This window comes from Periplaneta americana, chromosome 7, assembly GCF_040183065.1.
Source record: "Periplaneta americana isolate PAMFEO1 chromosome 7, P.americana_PAMFEO1_priV1, whole genome shotgun sequence".
Classification (NCBI taxonomy): domain Eukaryota; kingdom Metazoa; phylum Arthropoda; class Insecta; order Blattodea; family Blattidae; genus Periplaneta; species Periplaneta americana.
In genome coordinates, this window is record NC_091123.1 from 67790662 (window position 1) to 67808888 (window position 18227).

The 18227-nt window shown below is 35.1% G+C and overlaps 1 long non-coding RNA gene across 1 annotated transcript in view; it reads right to left on the minus strand.

Annotated features, from left to right (window-relative positions):
* LOC138703186 (uncharacterized) overlaps nucleotides 1-18227 on the minus strand; it is a 54130-nt gene that overhangs the window by 6615 nt on the left and 29288 nt on the right. The window contains exon 3 of the long non-coding RNA XR_011332997.1: nucleotides 3723-3826. This is a non-coding gene — a long non-coding RNA (uncharacterized lncRNA). The remainder of the gene's footprint in view (nucleotides 1-3722; nucleotides 3827-18227) is intronic.

The window sequence follows — 18227 nt, forward strand, 5'->3', positions numbered from 1 at the left end:
TCGGCACCACGCTCTGACATTGACCAATCAGTATTAAAATCATTAGCTATTGAAACCATATGTACAAGATATCCAAAATCTGAATGGCTTCATATTTGTACAGATGGATCTCTGCTTGACAAACACAGTAACGCTGGAGCAGGAATCTAAGTGACTTTTTTTAGCTTTTACGTATCTCTTGGAACAATGTCCACTCATTATGATGGTGAATTAGAAGCAATCAATAGAGCCCTGAAACAGCTTTCCATCACATACATAAATTTAACAAAGCAGTTATACTTAGTGATTGTAAATCTGGACTCCAAGCACGAACATCGAGTCCTCCAGAAAACAGACTAGTAAGAGAAATTCTTTCTGCTCTTAAAATGTTACAACGGCTTCGTAAAGAGGTAGTTTTTCAATCAATACCCTCACACTGTGGAACAGTAGCTAATGAGAAGGCCGACTTCCTAGCCAAAAAAGGAACAAACATGAGACAAACTCGAAATAATATGAGTACAATCTCCTTTCATACCTCAAAAGTCAGGATCAAACACACAGTCCAGTCCTTATCTCCTTTCATACCTCAAAAGTCAGGATCAAACACACAGTCCAGTCCTTTTGTAAACAGGAATCCCTGAAGAAAAGCGATGCAAACCTTGGAATATTCTGCTAGACAGTAATAACATCCCAGATTTGCCACGATAAAAAGGGCTATAGTTATATTTCGCTTCATCACCTCTCATTTGCATTGGATTAATATTTACCAGCATCCACAGTGCACACTGCACCCTCTGTAGAAATCAAAACTCCATCATGGAATAAACAACATTTGCTACAATGCCCAGCAATAAAGAAAATAAATGCTGATTTATCACCACAGCCCACCATATATTATTGGGAGAATCAGAGAAATCCAAGATCCTTAGCATTGGTTAACAACAATAACAGTATTCAGTATTCATATTGTAAATTTGTGTACGTTACACTGTTTAATATGGAAGCTGGAATAATCTTACTCTTGTGCATTCCAGAAAAAGCACAGTTAAAGTTACGGCACTTTTCATTTCCAGGTATGATCCATTAAAGTTACACGAAAATGCTAAGCAGACAGAACAGGCACTACAAAGAGTGAACAGCCCATCTCAACAATATCGTAATAAAAATACGCGCATTCTCATATGCACTGAGTACTTATTCTTCTCAAAATTCTTTCTTGGAGCGAGTCTTGTTGGGAGTCCACCTGTATGTAGCCAACAATTTCGCACGACTGTCCACAAGTAGCATACGAGTATATACAGGGGCTCTTGTTTACTGCACATGCGCAGTGTGCTGTAAGCAAAACTTATACAATAAGAGAGCTCCAAATTTGTTTTCCATATCTGTACATACTCGTATATCTATGGTTGACACTTTTGTATGTGGTTTGTAACACCTGGGGCTATTCCACAAAGATATGGTGTTGTAAATTACAAATTACTGATGAAAGATGTTGTAAAGTATGGAGTTGTATCTTTCTGTTCCACGAAAGAATTAAAGTGTATTGTACATTACCAATGAACCGCTACTAATGAGTCATATCAATAAACATACTATGTCATAACATGAAGCAACTGGTTATCTTCGTATTTCATTAATCGAATTCAGTTATGTTTGCCTCTTTAATTGTAATGTATTTTAAGGTTGGTTATAGAGCAAAGATTCGTAGATTCTATGAATTTCGTAACACTGCAATGTTATTTATTTTAGTTTACTTCTTTAATAATGAAAAATTTACTTCCTTATTATCATCATGTTCCTCTGTGATCCACACATAATGCTCCTTGATAGTTCGATAGTTTCCCATATTAGCACTTTACTAGGGACAGAAGAAATAGGCGGGAATGGCGAACCCCTCATTCACTACCCCGACTCTATACCCCTCAGAACCTGCTGGGTGTATGGTCCTGTGCCAAATAACTTACTCCTCCATTCACACTTTTTGCATTATAGGAAAACTTAAAAGAACAAATGAAATAATAACGTGATTTCTAGTAATTGCAAATACCTGATTTACTGAATATTGTTGTTTTGTTTAGTCAACTGTCCAAACACAGGTCTCAAACTCATAAGTGACAACAATGAGGCATCATTAATGAGGTAACTAAGCCAGGAGATAATGGGTTATGGTGGCCAGTTCCTCCTTTGCATACATTGCTGAATAGTAACATATTACACTAATCAGACTTTAGATTATATTATCATTTATAATATTTTGCAAGTTAGCCATTTCACAAATGTAATAATTATCATCATGTAATGTGAACGTAATACGAGAAATCAAATATTTAGCATTAAACACAATTATTAGTATTTTGTTTTTATGTGTTTTCAGAATATTGTATTGAAATAGTAACTACTAAATAAAGTTTATACAATTGTCGACTTTGTGAATCATGAGGAAATTAAGAATTAAAGTGCAAAAAAGTAATATATTTTTCTGTGTGTAAAAAATATACACGTTATTGTAACATGAACGAATATCATAATAAAAAATACTTATGTATTAGAAGCACACTTAAGAATGGCTTAGCTTAACAAAAGAAATAACACAATAAATATGACTAAAAATTGTTCTGTACAGATTCTCTTAACTGATGTAGAGATACACCACACTCCTTCGCAGTGGCTGTCTGTGTTGACACTTTTAATGTCGTCACAAACTTTAAGTTCTTTCAAGAAACAACAAACTTGATAAATAACGCCTTTAGCATGACTTCTGATATCAGGGCTCCACTGAGACATGACAGTGATTGCCTGGATAATTAGTATTTCAAAATACTGTTTATTGTGTTATTATGATATATTTTTTCGAACAAGCTCTAACATAGTAATATCACAGACGAGCACTTGTCAACAACTAGCAGCAACAGGAAGGTCTCTTTGTTCAGGTCATAAACCGCTGGGGAAAGTGTGGAGTGAGTAGTTTCCGCACAAGACCAAAAACCCGCCTATTTCTTCTGCCTTTACTATAATAACGATCTTCACCCTCAAACTTAATTGTTGCGAAATTACAAACACTGCAAAGTTATTGAAATGGCGTCAAAGGAGATGAAATTGTTTCTTTTGAAGGAAATAGGAGCAAGAAAAGAAGATATTCTATAGCACATATTTATCAAAATATATCTTAATATTATGAAATAAATATAATTAAATCGCATAAGTACATGTAATGTATTAGTCTCCTAATACTTGACAATTCACTAGTAAGTTAAATATACTAGTACTTTTGTGGAACACAATCAGGAAACTTCATTGGTAATTTGTAAGTATGGAGTGGTAAAATACTACTGTAGAGGAGTCTTTTGTGGAATAGAAACTCTAGTACGTTCACTACTTACTAGAGAATTTATTTGTAATGTACAACACCATACCTTTGTGGAATAGGCCCCTGGTGTTGCCGAAACTCCAAAAGACATAAAACCCTATAAGGAAGAACTTAGGCTACTGCATGCAAGTTATCAAAAATCTCTACAAACTAACTTCAAGAATTAAGGAGAAATGCCCGTTGAAGACATTATGAAAATGCAATAATTTGACATGAATATTTCTCAAAGCAAAAACCCTATATTTCTAGAGGTAAACAATATTAAACCCTCAGTTTGCTGCTATTGCAATGCGGATCATGAATATTGTTGGAGTAATAGTTCATGCTAATTCAATTATTTGACCTAATAAAGAAGATAAAAGCCGCAAGGTCTTACCTTGCTGGCGAAATGTTTAGTCCACCATCATTACTTCTGTTCGGCCGGGTTAGTCTCACTCCATGGGCTGCATGTCATTCTCGGTGTCACTGCATGGGCTCCTGCTGTTCCCAGAACATTTCAGAAAGTGGAATAATAAATGGTAACATTTTAATCGACAATGGTGAAGTTTTAAGGGCTATAAATGCCGTAATTTGGCTCACTTTCCAACAAAAATAAAGATTGATGCATTAAATTAATCTTATTCCTGAATGAGTGGATTCTATGTTACATTCAGAGTTCACTTTCTCTGAAAATTTTCTCTGTCACAGATAGATCTCCCTATAGACCTAAAATACTGCAAGAAACTTTGATCAAATCAGCGAATTACATGTAGAGTCCTGGAATTGTTTCGAAAGTTCTGAAAGACTTGTAAAAGCCGTCTATAAAATTTTCGGAAAGCTTGGAATTTAATTTAACACAGCCAGTGATAACAGGCGTAGTTAGAATAGGGAAAGGGACTCGTGTGCTGGGGAAGTGAGTTTGATTACACTCCGGCTCACTGATTATATTAGCATATATTTTTTCTTTCAACGCTCTTGGAAGTAGTGTCGAAAATGCAGTACACAGTGTAACTTTCTACATTTGAATGAGGAAAGATAAACTGTAGGCCAATGCACTTTTTTTTCTTTCCCGCAACTTATATGTCTGTTATTTAACGAGGTCACTCATCGACTGAATTAGTGGAATGGAGAGGTTATTAAGGCAAAATGAAAGGGTTATGTGACTCAAACAAGTGATCAGACCAAGTGGGATACAAGCAGTTGTGGAATTCAATATATTTCAATTGCTGTCAATGTTGAGACCACTTCGATAATAGTAGCTCCAAAGAAGAAAGATGAGTTCATGTCAATTTAGTTGTTATTAAGGGACCTGTGGCCACCTTTAAGGCCTTTGATATTGTGAGTTCATAACGTGGACGAAAAATTACAAACATTTCGTAGCACTTGTTCATTCACACAATATATTCCTGTTAAATTAGAGATACCGTAGGTGAAGATTTTCATAACAGTTACTTGAATTTGAATTAAATTTAATAATAACTGTAAACTTATTGTAATGCATTATGCCTGTGTTTCTCAAACTTTTTCCATTTCCGATCACTTTTAACATATTGTACAAACTTAGAATTCTTGTAGTCCATTTTTATTATTATTATTATTATTATTATTATTATTATTATTAATCATAGGCACTTCTTCACCACACTCAGGAGGAAAAACGTACATATATCATTGAAAATAACTTCAAAATTGTAACATACCATTCTAGAGACACAATGTCTTCACTGACAAGGTGATATTAGTAGGTAACAGTTGGGCTGGGGGGTCCCTGGCAGATATTCATTATCCACAAACCCCTAAAAGCCCAACCTTGAGTGGGTATCGGACGTGCCAGCAGGTGGTGGATAGCCGAGGACCTGCACTGGGAATAGTGCGAAATCACTGGGCCTGTCTCTGAATATCAAATAACAGACTGTGAACAAACTCCCCAACACTAAAATGTTATGCGTTTCCGTGCCGATGGGGTGCATGGCACATGGGATGTGTCACTAATGGAATCTCCGAGAAACTGGCGACCTCTCGGAGTAAACAGCCTTGCACTGGCAAAGAGGGCTCTGCCAGTGTGGACTGTTTAATCCCCCCACACTCGTGGGATCTAAATGAACACAAGTACAGAAATCAAACTAACTGAAACTGACCAAGGAGCCACTTCGGCAGACTTGGCAGTACTTCCTCAGAAAAGGCTGTCGAGTCCTTGGCTGCAGGCATTGACTGCAGTCCGGAAGATTTCAGGAGCTCAAAGGAAAAAACTCCTGAAAAATAAAAAAATGAAAGAAGGTACTTAAACAGTTGAAAAACCGCGCAAGAATACCTCTCCAAAAGGAAAAGAAATAGCGGGACCCAGTGGGAGATTTAAAAGGCCCCACTCGGATTCTAGCACCTCTACTTCCGTCAAACAACATCCCAAAAACCACAGGAGCTTCACTGCGGAGCAGACTGTGTCTTATTGCGGGTATCAAGATGGCAGTTGTCTGTCAACGTCATCCTGATACCAAGCTGACCTGGTTTAGCAGATCAATAGACACTGCACTTTTTCAGGTTTCACGAAAACTGTAAAAGACAATTAAAGCAAAGTAGGTGGCACTAGATGCCTTCATTGATACTGAAGGCGCCTTTGACATTACCTCCTTTAAAGCTTTTACTACAACTGCAAAGAAACATGGTATAGATGAAACCTGTATCAGATGGATTGAGTCCATCTTGAAAGGCAGAGTGGTACATACAACCCTCATGGGCAGCAATTTAGCTGCAAAGGTCATGAGTGGATGTCCACAGGGAGGTGTATTATCACCCATCCTGTGAAATTTAGTTGCAAATGGATTACTGGATGAAGTCAGTAATCTAGGATTTGATATTATGGACTATGCTGATGATATGGCCATCATAGTTCGGGGAAAATTCACGAATACCATTAGGAAACTTATGCAAGTGGCCCTAAATAAGGTAACGACATGGGCTGAGAGAGAAGGTCTTAAGATCAGTCCTCATAAAACAGCCTTAGTACCTTTCACCAGATAAAGAAATTTGAAGGGATTAGGACCTTATTTCTTAAAGGTGAAAAACTCAAAATGGTTGAGGAAGTCAAATACTTAGGGGTGATTTTTGACTCTAAGGTAGACTGGAATCAACATTTAAAAAGAATAACACAAAGAGCAAATACAGTTTTTGAAACTGTTAGACGCACGTACGGAAAAAAATTGGGACTAAGGCCTAGTATGATTCACTGGATCTACACTAGAATAATCAGACCATCTATAACCTATGAGCTCTCGTTTGGTGGAAAAAAGTTCTTCAAAACAACTCCAAAATCAGGCTATGCAGAATTCAAAGAACAGCCTGCATGGCTATAATGGGAGCTATGAAAACGACTTCCACTGCAGCTATGGAAGCACTCATAAACTTGACTCCATTAGACACAGTAGGAATGGAGGAAGCGAGACTGCAACATTCTAAGCAACTGATATTCTCAGATGTAGAGTTGGGTTTGCTGGAATTCAAGAGATTTATGGCAGATGATATACTGTGCATGGAATCAGACCATATTAATCCTGTTCGACATTATACAAAGAATTTCAATCATCATTGACTCTGAAATATGGAAAAACAAAACTCCAACATTTCCTGAGAAGTCTCTGAGGTTCACAGACTTAGGAACTGAATCAGGAGTCTATGGCATCAGACCAATGGTTAGCTTAAGCTTCCCCTTGGGTAAATATGCCACTGTTTTTCAAACACAGATATACGCCATTATGCAATGCGTTCTTGAAAATATAAGAAGAGCTTATATAGGAAAGCAGATTCTTATATTCTCGAATAGCCAGGCTGCCTTTATGGCTTTAAATGCCATATTGTTACTTCAGGACTGGTTCTTAACTGCCTCAATATAATTTCGATCCTGGCAGAACAGAATGAGGTTAAACTCATCTGGGTACGAGGGAAACGAAAAAGGTGACGAACATGCAAGACAAGGAGTGGCTTCGAAATATATTGTAACAGAATATCTAGTTGTTATGTCAGAGAAGCAATTAAAAAATGGTCCAAGGTTCAACACTACTAAACCTGGATTAAGACACCAGGTATCAATCATGGGAAACAATTTATTATTAGACCAAGCAACAAAAGAGCTGAAATATTACTACAATGTAACAGATTTCAGCTGAGAACAGTCACAGCTTTTCTCACAGGTCATGCACCTGTGAAAAAGCATCTTAATTTAATGGGCCTACTTCAAGGTAACCTACACTGTAGATTCTGCGGGAAGGAGGCTGAAACAGCCCAGAACATTACTTGCTTCTGTGACGCATTGGCTCGCAGAAGATACCATACTTTACCTTTGGAAAAGATTCTCTAGAACCAAAAGATTTTGAACCGAGTTCTATATCTGAACTGTATACCTTAATCAAGTTAACAGGGCTGATGAATCGGTATTATATTATAAAACATAGGTAGCACAATAAGCTTAAGGCTGTGGTGCGTCCGGAGCAATGACGGGCCTAAATGTTGGAAAAAAAATACAACCCAAATCAGATAACAGTCTCATGTGTGGAATGGGAGGATTTCGAAGTTTCATTATTATTACACATTTATTGACGTGGGTGTAACTATAGAATTGAAACTAATTATGTTAATAATGCACATTACATTGTCTAAAAACTTGCATTTTCAGTTTACTCGAACAAAATAATCATTACGATGCAAATGTTAATATATTTTAATAGTATTTAATAATTAACATAGGCAATTATATAAAATCTGGTACTGGTACTTAATTGGCCTGTTGAGTGGTATGAATATGTTTCTTTTTAAAGGCTACAAATTTTTTGTATTCAATATCCAATACAATGGCCAACACCTTCCTAGGACTTACAAATCCAAATATCTTGGAGTTATTTTCGATAGTAAGTTAACATGGAGCAACCATTTGAAATACTTTTCTGAAAAAGCTCGTAAAAGATTCTCCCTTTTAAAAAGACTAGCAGGAAAGAAATGGGGATGCTCTAGGAATACTTTGAACATTACATACAAAATGTTTATACAGCCAGTGCTGACATACTGCGGAGCAATTTTAATTACTTCACCTTTCATAAACGAAATAGAATATGTTCAAAACCAAGCTCTCAGACTCATTACTGGTGGAATCAAAACAATTCCAATAGATTCTATGAGATTCCTCACTAATATTAACAGCATCAAAATGACAATAGAAGAAAAAGCACTGATTCAATATGAAAAACTTATCAGATTACCAGGAAACAATTGGCATTCATACAGTCCTCTATGTAGATTGAAAACTTAAAAAAGTTTCATATCCATTGTTCAAGAATTAAAACAGAAAATCAATATCCCGAATTTAAAAGAAAACTTACAAATTAAACCAAACCCTTTAACTCTATTAAATATAGAATATAATCTAAATTTAACACAAGAAATACTGAAATCAGAAGTAAACACTGAAATACTGAAACAATTGTTTTTAGAGATAATTAATATTAGGTACCCTCCACAAAACTGGCTTCATTTATACACTGACGGATCCTTGATCTCCAGAGAACAAGATGCCAGTGCAGGTGTTACGTGCTGTCTCTTCTCACTTTATAGATCTCTTGGTTATGGAACAACAAGTTTTGATGGTGAAATCATTGCAATAAGTGAATGCCTCAGGAATCTTCTATGCCACATCAATAAATTTAAGAATGTAGTTATATTGTCAGACTCCAAAGCAGCTATTCTATCAATAGTCTCTAAACACACACCTTCATCTCAAACAGCAGAAATAACTAAAGTGCTCTCTCAATTAATATCACTCAATAAAAGAATTGTATTCCAATGGATACCATCCGATTGTGGAATTCTGGGAAACGAGAATGCGGAAGCTTTAGCAGAGAAGGGCAGCACTGCTACTTACAGACCTGTTACTAAATCCATGTATTACTCTGTGAAAAGATTTATTAAATCTACATACTTAGACTTTAACAAACAAAATTTGATAACACAATCCCAAGGGAAAAAATGGAACTCTCTGCATCAAAATTCACAGTTAATTCCCGATTTACCACGAAAATCGTCTGTAGCTGCATTTAGATTGGCAACAGGCCATGATTGTTTGGCCAAACACCTGCATAGAATTGGAATATATCAGTCCCCTAACTGCCCATTGTGCAACTCAAACCAAGAAATGGATTCTGAACCTCAAAATCTGTGCTTCAGTGGCTGGCCATGATAATATCTTTGAAAAATATTGGAGTGCAAGAGGTCAAATGACTTTATTGTCAAATGCCTGGCATTAGAAAACAACAACAACAAATTTTTTGTATAATTATTTGGTTTTAGGGCGGGAAGCTGTAGCCTCATTTCTCCTTCTGCATTTAGCCTATTTCGATAATTTGTTTTCATGGATAAATAGGCAGAGAATCCAGATATAAAACTGATAAATACTATATATTTTTTTAGATCTTTAATAGTATTAATGATATTAATAATGGAATATGATAATTATTAATATTTATTTTCTAATATTACGATTATACTATAACAATCATTATTGGTGATATTTAATGTTTTTATTGATTCATATTTTCGTGACTTAGTATTCATTTTGCAGTATTCTCAAAATTTAAAGAACCGGTACTATTAAACCATTGCTCACGTGATTATACTATGTAAGCAACGATTTAAATACAATTTATGATTCACAGAATTCCTATCTTTTAGAAGCACTGCAATATAAGATTTATTTTGTTTGTATTTATTGATAAGGAAGGATGGTCATAAAATAATGTAATGTATTAAAACCACAAAACCTCTCTGTCTCAGTCATTTTTAAATTGCATCGTGTGTTTGGTTGTGATTTTAAATGTGCCTGTCCGATCGAGGCTTAATTATCAACCTCCAATAATATACATATTATTTTATTCTTAGAAACGCCATTGACGCTACAAAACGTAAATGTTTTTATTCCCTACTTATTGTTGCAGTTCTCAAGCAGGAATCGTAATGTAACTTAGAAAGCTTACCTCAGTAGGAAGAGCTTTATCGTAGTTGTCCCATGGGAATCGAACCGAGCTCCTCAATAAACGTACACTCCATAAAGCGCTATCTTTGCTTGCTTTATATGAAATCAAAACTCATAATGGCGGTCCAATATGTCATTTGCATTGTTGAAGACAGCATTGTTATGCATTGAACGATGAACGCGAATTCCATAGAGAATAAAAAAATGGAACTAGCGCCAGTGAGCACAGTTCAGTGAGTAGAAGCTGTAGGTAAAAAAAACTGATAATACTTGTGTTGAGAACTTTCGACCTGATTTTAAATGTAGTCAATTGGCCGCAAGGAAATTTAAATATCGTCATTTTAATATTTTATATTTAAGCCACCAATTTTCACCTCTCTGGGCTAGCAACCCATTGCGCATCATTTTCACATTGCTTTCAAGTCTCAACAGAAGCCTCGGATGACAAGGATGGATTATAACGATGACGACTCAGGCAAGAACAAGGACAAGACATGGAAAAAAGAAAATATTTTAAAATTTGGAATTTGGAATGTACAGGACATTTAACACAAGGAAGATCAATTAGATGATATTTTAGCCAAAAAGAATATATCAATAGCAGTAATTTCGGAAACTAAAAAGAAATTGAAAGGATCTAAAGAAACTGAAAACTACCTTCAATTCTATTCTGGTGTTGAGTAGGGCCAGAGCTGGAATCATGGTAATGATACATAAACGTTTCAGGCATGTTGTAGATAATTATTATTACTCGAATGAACGATTGATTCAATTACGATTAAAATTGCAAAGAGGTTATCTTACAGTTATTGACATCTATGGTCCAGTAGAAGGGAAAGAAGAAGAAAATGAAGAATTTTATACTAACTTACAAAAAATTGTCAGTAAAGTTAACAAATCAGATATGCTTTCAATCATGGGAGATTTTAATGCTAGAGTGGAAATATAAAAATTGAACAATTTGTAGGTACTCATGGTGAAGACACATGTAATAATAATGGTAATAGATTAATTGATTTTGTGATGTATAATCAACTCAAAATCATGAATACAATGTTCGAACATAAAGAAAGTCATAAACATACATGGGAAGCCAGGGATTCAAAATCTATCATCGATTATATCAAATGTAATTTTCGTTTATCAGACATGGTTATGGATGCCCGAGTTTTTAGAGGCCAGGAATTAGAAACAGATCATTATCTACTAATTAGCTCAGTACGTTTAAAACCAAGATGGTTGGGAAAGAAAACGCATATGAAAAATAATTTACTCTTCAAAGTCAGTTTACTTAGAGATTTTAGTATTGCTAATCTCTACCGAAATAGAATGGCTATTCTTGTAGATCAATTACCCCTTCTTGATAATGTTGAAGATGAATGTTTGAATATGAAACAAATTTTAACACAAGCCGCCAAAGAAAGTTTGGGACAAAAAAAGGTGTGGCTTAGAAAGAAAGGCTTGCGACAGTGGGATGATGACATAAGCAAGATAATTGCTGATAACAAACAAGCATTCAATAAATATATCTCAACCAAGAAAGAAGAAGATCAAATTGATTATCGTAAGAAATGGGCAATCACAAAGAGAGAAGTTCGAAAAAAACATAGACAGAATTGGATAAACTTTGTGGCATACTTAAAAAATGATATTACTCGGCCTCAATCACAGACTTATAAAATTCTTAAGAAATTAAATTGTGAAGTAAAAGATAATCTAAGAATAAATGTTATTTCTCAGGACAATTGGTTACAGTATTTTCAACTACTATGGTCTACATCAACACAATCTCTCATGCTTCCATTTTCAACTAATCCTTTAATGAAGTTAATTTCTATGGATGAACTACAAAGAGTCTTGAAAAACAATAAATCTCCAGGAGAAGATTTAATAAATAGTGAATTATTTAAATATGCTAGCCATAAATTTCTACAAAGATTTTTGAGATTTTAAAATTTGATATGGGAGGGACAAGGATTTCCAGAAAGCTGGACTAAATCTATTGTAATCCCTATACATAAGAGAGGAGATTTGAAAATTACAGATAACTATAGAGGAATAAGTTTATTGAACGCAGGATATAAAATTTATGCAAATATTTTGAAAAACAAACTCAATAAGCATTACGACAATATTATCAGTGAGGAACAAAATGGTTTTCGTCGAGGAAGGTCCTGTTGTGATGGATATTTCGCATTGAAATTACTGGTTGAGAAACATAGAGAATTTAATCTAGAAACGCATATGGCATTCATTGACTTTAAAAAGGCTTTTGATAAAGTTAATCGGAATAAATTACTTCAGATTTTGGCAGATGATCAAGTGCCTCAACAGATTATACAAAATATTTACATTATATATAAAACAACCATCATAGCAATTCGAAGCAACAATAAACTTTCACAATGGCGACCCATTTATAGTGGAGTACGACAAGGCTGTGGCCTTTCACCACTTCTGTTTATTATATATATAAATAGAATCATTCAAGATTGGCGACAGACACGCCATGGATTTATTCCAATTAATCGAAATTTGCAGCTTGATGCTTTACTTTTCGCTGATGATTTAGTTCTCATGGCATCAACTGAGGATGATTTACAATATTCAGTACACAATTTAAATATGGTCAGTGAAAAATATAACATGGAAATTAATATTGAAAAATCGAAAATCATGTCATTTTGTAGGAAATTCCCTGTACCAAGTAAAATTTGTTTGAATAATAAAATAATAGAAAGAGTAAATACCTTCACTTACCTTGGCTATACACTATCACCTTATGATGAAGTAGATATTGCTGAAAAAAATATGTAAATATAATAAAACAATGGGGATCATTAATAAAATCAAGAAACCTTCAGTAGTACAAAGACACACAAGAATAGGCTTGTATAAAACCTTAGCACAGCCAATATTAAGCTATGGTAGTGAAGCATGGACTGTGAAGAATAAAGATGTCAATAGAATAACAGCAAGTGAGATGAGGTTTATGAGAGCAACAGCTGGATATACTCGCTGGGATCATAAAAAAAATGACATAATGCAAGAACTTCAAATAGAACCCATTATACAGTTCATCAGCAAATATCAACTTCAGTGGAAGGGTCATCTCGAACGAATGAATCAATGCAGAATTCCAAAAGCACTGTTTCATTACCATCCATATGGCAAAAGATCTCTAGGCTGTCCAAAGAAGAGATGGACTGAAAATTCTAGTTTGAGACTGTAACAGGCCACTTGGCCTAATACTTGTTAGGAAGATGATGATGATGATGATATTTAAGCCTTATTTAGGGCTTGTTCTTTCATTTGAAAAATATGTAGGGCCTACGTATTTAAGTTTTCTGAGGATATGATATAACGTATATTTTATGATGCAGTTATGTTTTGCAGTCTTGTTACTTGATTTTTATCAGTATAACAATTCTCCGGCAGCACTCTTGAACACGACGTTACTTCAATCTATCCTTAAGGCCGGGATTACGATCGAAGTTCGTTTGCATTACGTTACATTGCGGTGAAGTACGTTGAAGTTAGACAAATACAAGCTCCGTGTATTTGATTACGGTCAACGTTAGAATGAATGAACGCATGACGGCATTGATTCAACATAGATGTTGGAGAAAAGCTTCCCACTGTGCTTTAAAAATTCCAAGTCCTCTCAAATTTCGAGGTCATATAGCATTGCATCTGGTACATCTGTCGGTAAGCCAACGATTTCCTTGACAGAACTAGGGATAAGTTTATCAATATCATTAAGAAATTTTAATTTAAGATCCTTTAATGGTGCACATTGAAATGGATAGATAAGCTGAGGCCAAATATATTGGTTTAAAATGTTCAGTTTTTGATCAGGAATGAGCAAAGGTGATGACACTAGGTGGTTGAGGCTATTGGTCAATTTATTAATAATTTCTGTAGGATTAAATTTAATTTGATCATGAAAAGTGATTCCCAAATATTTGATGTTTTCATTAGAAGTCAGACAGGATATTATAGATCCATCTATTAACTTAAAGGCTGAGAAGAGAGTTGACCTTAGTGAAGAGAAATGACTTTACTTTTATCAGTATCAATCTGCAGTCCAATTTTTGCAAGTGAGTTCTTGACTAACATTGTCAGATGTTTTGCAGCACTATCATTTTGACTTATAAGAACTAAATCATCAGCAAAAGCTAGCACTGATATTGTTTTCAAGGTTACGAATGATATTGTAACCATATTCTTCTACAACTTGCTTTCCACTCAATTCTTTTAAAAGAAAATCTAGTGCCATATTGAAGAGAATAGGAGAAAAAGGAGCACCTTGTGCAACTAATTTTTGCATTGAGATTTGTCCTGTTTTAGATGTTCTTTTTATGGAAACACTAGTTGTATTGCCCTTAAGCAAAGCAATGATGAGATTTTTCAATTTAGAAGGAACAGGGAAAGTATGAAGAATCTGTTCTATGTGAGCATGAGAAATATTATCAAAAACTAGTGTTATATCCAAGAATACTACTGTACAATCTTTATGTTTCAATTTGGAATCAGTTAAACGACCATTCAAAATCGATGAATTAATGTAAGCTCCTGGAGTGGCTATACATCCTCGTCAGTTGGCATTAAGGCAGAAAAACATTCTAAATTTGGTGTCATTTATTCTTTCAACAATTCGGCAGATTAAGGAGAAAATTGTGATTGGGCACCAGTTTTTAACTTCAGCTGGGTCACCATTCTTAAAAATTAAAATTGTTCGACCATGCTTGAGAGGGAGTGGGACATAACCCCAACGAAGCATGTAGGTAGCGAGATAAGAAATTGCTTTATATATTTTAAGTTCTCTTATAACTTTCATCCTTACTCCATCCTCTCCCGGGCAGTATCAATGCGTATACTCCTACAAGCTTTGATGACGTCAGTATCTGTTATTAGTATACTTTCTTGGTCTAAGTTATCAAGATCAACATATAGGTTATATCTTTCCATTAGAATATAATTTGTAGATCCAAACTGGTTATTAAAATAATCGGAAACAGTTGAGGTATTGAGTTTACATTCAATTGAATTAGAAGAAGATATTACATGACGAACAATTTTCCTCCTTTGATAATAGTAATAAAATTGAGCTAGTTCAAAGTCAAATTTATTTTTTCTTCTTTCAGATTGTTTTCGGCTGTTTTTTTCAGATTAGCTAAAGTATTCACTCCAGGGCAAATAAAAATGCTTATAGCGGGAAAAGGAAGCAAAGAAGGGAAGAACAAGACATAATCCCTGCATTAGCTCAGAGAGCAATTAGTGATAAACTGTACAATCATTTGAGATCACAGGTGGGAATTCCTCTACCAAGCATTGCTACCCTGCAGCATTGGACAAAAAAATTGCCCTTTTCTCCTGGTATTCTTACACCGGTACTGAAAATTTTAAAAGAGCAGGGACTGTCTTTGAGCGAAATGGATAAGTTATCAGTGTTACTATTTGATGAGTTGAGTGTCAATGGTGTCATTTGTTATGACCACGAGGATGATTCGATATTGGGCCCTCACAGAAGTGCTCAAATCGTAATGATCCGAGGATTGACAGGTGAGTGGAAGCAGCCCATCTGTTATGATTTCGATAAAACAATGGACAGAGAGCTACTGTTCGAAATTATAACAGAAATTGAAGTGGCAGGTTTCAGAGTAGTTGCAATAGTTTCTGATCTGGGTGGCAGCAACAGAAGACTGTGGAATGAGTTACAAATAAATGTAAATCAGACCTGCTTTTCAAATCCTGCTTCGGAAGAAAATATTTGCCCCACCTGATTAAGTTATTAAGGAACCATTTTATTGATGGTGGGTTTCAATTGAAAGACAATTACAGAAAAAAATGTAATTGAACGGATTATTAAATCCGATTCTTAGGAGTTGCAGCTATTCCCGAAATTACATTGGGGTCACTTTACCGTGCAAGAGAATGACAGCCAAAGAGTTGCACCAGCCATGGAACTTTTTTCGCATCTCACTGCTGCGCTGATTAAATATTTGGTACCCGAAACTGAGTAAGTTCATGAATTTTTTAATTCACAAATGACTTCACAGATGTAATGAATTCGGGAATTCCGAAAGATCCCACAAGAAACAAGTAGAGAAGGAATGTAGGAAACAGGAGAACTGAGCGTCAGAGGCAAAAATACTCTTCTACCTTTTCAGAATGGCTTCCTTACCACTATTTAGAGCTTGAAACGGTTGTATAGCGATTTAAAAGAAAAGGAATTGATTCTATAATGACCAGGAAACTCAATCAGGATGCTCTGGAGAACCTATTTTCCCAAATTCGTGGGATGGGACATTTTTATAATAATCATCTGACCGTGGAAGTGAAAAATCTCTTGCGCCTATTAATATTAGGACGTCGCCTGCCCCACCCTACAAGTGCCACAGTAGAAGATTCAGGTGGAATAATAATAACAAAGCAAGTTTTTCAGGATCTCGTGGACATTTCTCATGAAAGCGTGAACGAAATCCTTGAGGAAATAAACTCATTAGAAGTGGATACTGATGATAGAATTGACATAACAGAGCTAATAGAAAGGAAAGAAGTAGAATTGCTCAGATATGTTGCTGGTTATATTGCTAGAAAATGTAACAACAGAAGTGCTGTTTCGAATGCTAATTCCAGTCAACAATCTCCAGGATGAATAGAGGTCGTTACACGTGTTGGACTGGTTCATCCCTCTCCTCAGTGGATGGCAACAATTGAAGAGTGTGAAGTTATATTTAGAAAATTTCATAAAAAATCAGTCAAGAGAAAAAAGAATGTCATAGGCCACTTATTTAGATTTTTGAGGACAAAGTTTCCAAATGAAGACCTGGAATTACTAAAGTTATTTAGTAGAGCACGAACATTTTTTAGAATTCATTACCTAAATAGAAGAAAACAGGACGTCAAAAGAAGAAACCGTATGAAGCAGAAGCAATGGCTGCAGAGCTGCTCATCGCGTCCTTCACAAGACTATTTGAGTCAGTTCAAATTTTGTGAAACATTCTTAAAATAAATTGTTGTATTTGTACAATCAGTGTTAAAATTGGGATACTTTTACTCTCCGCTGCTATTGCAATCCATCCTCAACCATTTCACTAAAATAGGTTAATTTACAAAATTTCATTTTACAATCCTGTATAAAATTAATTATCAATTAGTTTTAGTACACACTCTATTCCACTGTTATTAAGAGAAATTTAATACATTTTGCATGCGTAATTTAAATTCTGTCGTTCATCAGTAATATAATTAATATTTTGAGGCTCGGAAACAGAAATTGCCATGTAAAATAAATTAAATATAGGCTACCTATTGAGCAATGTGTATTCGTTAATAACGTTCTTTAAAATTGGACTGAAATATTCTACAAAGATTAGAGATACAATGAAGCATTCACAGTAGTTTTTATATTGCTATGAGAATTTGGAAAGTAAACGATCATTGAATTAAAAAAAAAAAAAAGATGGGATATTGAAGTGAGAGTTCTACCTCTAAGCCTTTACTCCTCCAGTGTGTATGTAACCCAAACAAATATATATAAATATAGGTCTTTAAATCACTTGGTTATTGTTAGAAAGTGTAAGCTGAGGGTTGACAATGTTGCCGTGGTGACGTCACAGATTTACAACCCTCTTGACTGTCTCTTTAAATGCTGTTATGAAGGGACCTGTGAGAGTGATAGCGACCGACAGTTCACCGACCTTGGTTTTTTGTATTAACACCACTGCCACCTGGTGAGTGAAATTATAACTACTTACTCAAGTGGAAGCTTTTGATGGGTTAGGAGCTAGACACAAGTCTAGAAAATGGGTCACAGTCCTGCCATCTATCCACAATATGCGGAATCCGAATCACTTAAAGTGAAGTGAGAAGACATTAGATGCA